The 5,000-nt window shown below is 53.5% G+C and overlaps 1 non-coding gene across 1 annotated transcript in view; it reads right to left on the bottom strand.

Annotated features, from left to right (window-relative positions):
• The window catches only part of LOC126448965 (small subunit ribosomal RNA), a 1,910-nt gene extending 360 nt beyond the window's left edge, over positions 1-1,550 (bottom strand). The window contains exon 1 of the ribosomal RNA XR_007584306.1: positions 1-1,550. This exon is cut by the window's left edge and continues 360 nt beyond it. This is a non-coding gene — a ribosomal RNA (small subunit ribosomal RNA).
• Between the last annotated feature and the right edge of the window lie 3,450 nt (positions 1,551-5,000).

The following is a 5,000-nucleotide window of genomic DNA, read 5'->3' on the forward strand; positions in this document are numbered from 1 at the left end:
AGGGCATCACAGACCTGTTATTGCTCAATCTCGTGCGGCTAGAAGCCGCCTGTCCCTCTAAGAAGAAAAGTAATCGCTGACAGCACGAAGGATGTCACGCGACTAGTTAGCAGGCTAGAGTCTCGTTCGTTATCGGAATTAACCAGACAAATCGCTCCACCAACTAAGAACGGCCATGCACCACCACCCACCGAATCAAGAAAGAGCTATCAATCTGTCAATCCTTCCGGTGTCCGGGCCTGGTGAGGTTTCCCGTGTTGAGTCAAATTAAGCCGCAGGCTCCACTCCTGGTGGTGCCCTTCCGTCAATTCCTTTAAGTTTCAGCTTTGCAACCATACTTCCCCCGGAACCCAAAAGCTTTGGTTTCCCGGAGGCTGCCCGCCGAGTCATCGGAGGAACTGCGGCGGATCGCTGGCTGGCATCGTTTATGGTTAGAACTAGGGCGGTATCTGATCGCCTTCGAACCTCTAACTTTCGTTCTTGATTAATGAAAACATACTTGGCAAATGCTTTCGCTTCTGTTCGTCTTGCGACGATCCAAGAATTTCACCTCTAACGTCGCAATACGAATGCCCCCGCCTGTCCCTATTAATCATTACCTCGGGTTCCGAAAACCAACAAAATAGAACCGAGGTCCTATTCCATTATTCCATGCACACAGTATTCAGGCGGGCTTGCCTGCTTTAAGCACTCTAATTTGTTCAAAGTAAACGTGCCGGCCCACCGAGACACTCACTCAAGAGCACCCTGGTAGGATTGCAACGGGGTCCGCCTCGGGACGCACGAGCACGCACGAGGCGCGTCGCACGCCTTCAGCTCGCCCCACCGGCAGGACGTCCCACGATACATGCCAGTTAAACACCGACGGGCGGTGAACCAACAGCGTGGGACACAAATCCAACTACGAGCTTTTTAACCGCAACAACTTTAATATACGCTATTGGAGCTGGAATTACCGCGGCTGCTGGCACCAGACTTGCCCTCCAATAGATACTCGTTAAAGGATTTAAAGTGTACTCATTCCGATTACGGGGCCTCGGATGAGTCCCGTATCGTTATTTTTCGTCACTACCTCCCCGTGCCGGGAGTGGGTAATTTGCGCGCCTGCTGCCTTCCTTGGATGTGGTAGCCGTTTCTCAGGCTCCCTCTCCGGAATCGAACCCTGATTCCCCGTTACCCGTTACAACCATGGTAGGCGCAGAACCTACCATCGACAGTTGATAAGGCAGACATTTGAAAGATGCGTCGCCGGTACGAGGACCGTGCGATCAGCCCAAAGTTATTCAGAGTCACCAAGGCAAACGGACCGGACGAGCCGACCGATTGGTTTTGATCTAATAAAAGCGTCCCTTCCATCTCTGGTCGGGACTCTGTTTGCATGTATTAGCTCTAGAATTACCACAGTTATCCAAGTAACGTGGGTACGATCTAAGGAACCATAACTGATTTAATGAGCCATTCGCGGTTTCACCTTAATGCGGCTTGTACTGAGACATGCATGGCTTAATCTTTGAGACAAGCATATGACTACTGGCAGGATCAACCAGGGAGCTGCGTCAACTAGAGCTGAGCAGCCGGCCGCCCGGGAGTGTGTCCCGGGGGCCCGCGCGAACACGCAAGCGTCCGCTCAATTATTCTGCAAACAGGAGGAGGCTGAGCTCCCCTGCACCATACACCTCGAAACCCTCTCAGGTCCCGGCGGCGCGCAGCGCCGTCCTAAGTACTTGGTCGGGTTCGAGAGAGGCGCAATCGCCCGGGGTTTGGCGAGTAGACGCTTTAGGTGCGACCACCCGTGCTCCCAACTGAGCTTGCCGCTGCCGACAGAGGCCCGGGAGCGTGCTGTCGTGGCATTGCCGGCGGGAGACAACACGCGCCACCTACGGTGACCGGCAGCTCCAACGCCAGCGCCACAGAAGGACAAAAGCCCCACTTGGGTGCCGAAGCGAACTCTCCCAGCACAGCGCACGCGCCAACACGTCCGCACAGCTGCGATACAAACCACCTGCGAGAACCGCAGAGGCGACCGAGCAGCAGACGGCGTCGCGGCGCCGAGCGCCGGGCGGCGGCGCATCCTCAGCGCACACAGTCCTCAATCGGACCAGCACACTGCAGATGTCCACCGCGCTTCGCACCGGGCCCGCGAGGACCTACTTTGGCCGCACGGCGCCGCGTGCAGGGTGCGCCGGCGCGCAGCTGCGCCGCCTGCCGCCTCCGTCGGCCGGCGCGCCTGCCACTGGCCGCCCCCACCAGCCGGCTGTAGCGCGTGCGCCCACGCACCGCGCGGCCAGCACGCCGGGAGGCCCCCCCTCACCGGCCGGGGACGGTCCCACCCAGCCACCGCCGCGTATCGCTTCACACCCAGATGCCATTCACGTTCGTGGGCATGGTGGGTATCGCTGGAACAACCGGTTGGTAGCTCAACCGATCGTCGCCATCACTGATTCACCTCTAGCGAGAACAACCGCACCACAACGGTTTACCAGTTGTTCATTTGCGTAACGTCACCAGCAAACGTAGGCGTCCATCGCCATTTGCAAATTCAACGATTGTTGCATGCCTGTGTCAGGTGTCACGACACACTATGTCTGCCCACATACACGCAACAACATGTGCACGCTTCGCGAACACGTGGAAGGTGGCCCCCGTACGTATGCGATGTCCATTGCGCGAACGACTGTCAACCGGCCTCTGTCGCATGTCGCAGATGTGGAACGCAGTGCACCATGCTATCACGGTGTGTGAGAAGAGACGACTACGTCTGACAACACGCGCCACTACATCAACAGACGGCTCATGCTGATCGCCATCCAGGGCATACCACACTGCAATCCAGCTCTTATAGGGAGACGACACGTAGCTGAGTGCACAACATTTGGACCGCATGGTTCGCCGTTGTTGGCGCAGTCGTTGTACGGTCACATGTACCACGATGTATCATTCAGTACATGAGGACCAATGTGCAGTACAGTGTGTGATTTGGACGTACAACATCAGCGGACAGTTGACACAGGCCGTACCACAGCGTAGGCTAAGTGCTTCGCCATGCGAATGCCAATGAACAACTGCAAATGCCAATGAACAACTGCAAAGGGCATTGAGCATGTACGTCCTGCTGCCATCCACATTACAGTGTATAGCTGCAAGGTGTTTAACATGAAGCGATACACTGGGGACCGGGCAGTGCGAGTAGCAAACTATATTGCGGGGGTTGCAGTTAGGCAACACTACACTAATTTAACGCGTCGTATGACAATTACAGAGCAGGTTAAGGCCCAACGTGTGTTGGGTTAAGGCCCAACGTGTGTTGGGTTAAGGCCCAACGTGTGTTGGGTTAAGGCCCAACGTGTGTTGGGTTAAGGCCCAACGTGTGTTGGGTTAAGGCCCAACGTGTGTTGGGTTAAGGCCCAACGTGTGTTGGGTTAAGGCCCAACGTGTGTTGGGTTAAGGCCCAACGTGTGTTGGGTTAAGGCCCAACGTGTGTTGGGTTAAGGCCCAACGTGTGTTGGGTTAAGGCCCAACGTGTGTTGGGTTAAGGCCCAACGTGTGTTGGGTTAAGGCCCAACGTGTGTTGGGTTAAGGCCCAACGTGTGTTGGGTTAAGGCCCAACGTGTGTTGGGTTAAGGCCCAACGTGTGTTGGGTTAAGGCCCAACGTGTGTTGGGTTAAGGCCCAACATAGGTTGGGTTAAGGCCCAACATAGGTTGGGTTAAGGCGCAACATAGGTTGGGTTAAGGCGCAACATAGGTTGGGTTAAGGCGCAACATAGGTTGGGTTAAGGCGCAACATAGGTTGGGTTAAGGCGCAACATAGGTTGGGTTAAGGCGCAACATAGGTTGGGTTAAGGCGCAACATAGGTTGGGTTAAGGCCCAACATAGGTTGGGTTAAGGCGCAACATAGGTTGGGTTAAGGCGCAACATAGGTTGGGTTAAGGCGCAACATAGGTTGGGTTAAGGCGCAACATAGGTTGGGTTAAGGCGCAACATAGGTTGGGTTAAGGCGCAACATAGGTTGGGTTAAGGCGCAACATAGGTTAGGTTAAGGCGCAACATAGGTTAGGTTAAGGCGCAACATAGGTTAGGTTAAGGCGCAACATAGGTTAGGTTAAGGCGCAACATAGGTTAGGTTAAGGCGCAACATAGGTTAGGTTAAGGCGCAACATAGGTTAGGTTAAGGCGCAACATAGGTTAGGTTAAGGCGCAACATAGGTTAGGTTAAGGCGCAACATAGGTTAGGTTAAGGCGCAACATAGGTTAGGTTAAGGCGCAACATAGGTTAGGTTAAGGCGCAACATAGGTTAGGTTAAGGCGCAACATAGGTTAGGTTAAGGCGCAACATAGGTTAGGTTAAGGCGCAACATAGGTTAGGTTAAGGCGCAACATAGGTTAGGTTAAGGCGCAACATAGGTTAGGTTAAGGCGCAACATAGGTTAGGTTAAGGCGCAACATAGGTTAGGTTAAGGCGCAACATAGGTTAGGTTAAGGCGCAACATAGGTTAGGTTAAGGCGCAACATAGGTTAGGTTAAGGCGCAACATAGGTTAGGTTAAGGCGCAACATAGGTTAGGTTAAGGCGCAACATAGGTTAGGTTAAGGCGCAACATAGGTTAGGTTAAGGCGCAACATAGGTTAGGTTAAGGCGCAACATAGGTTAGGTTGAGGCACAATATAGGTTAGGTTGAGGTACCGTATAGGTTAGGTTAAGGTACAGTATAGTTTAGGTTAAGGTACAGTATAGTTTAGGTTAAGGTACAGTATAGTTTAGGTTAAGGTACAGTATAGTTTAGGTTAAGGTACAGTATAGTTTAGGTTAAGGTACACATTGTTGTATGGAAAGGTGTAATGGGGGGGGGGGGGGGGGCGGCCGGTCGGTTTGTTGATTGTGATTATAGTAAGTGGATGCCTGCGGCATCATCTGATTTGCCACGTCAGGATGCACCTTTGGCTCATGACAGGCGGCGCTCCGATTCCATGCTTGTGGCAGACCTGTGTCTTTCATTCCTGC

The sequence above is a fragment of the Schistocerca serialis genome, unplaced genomic scaffold (genome assembly GCF_023864345.2).
Source record: "Schistocerca serialis cubense isolate TAMUIC-IGC-003099 unplaced genomic scaffold, iqSchSeri2.2 HiC_scaffold_642, whole genome shotgun sequence".
Classification (NCBI taxonomy): domain Eukaryota; kingdom Metazoa; phylum Arthropoda; class Insecta; order Orthoptera; family Acrididae; genus Schistocerca; species Schistocerca serialis.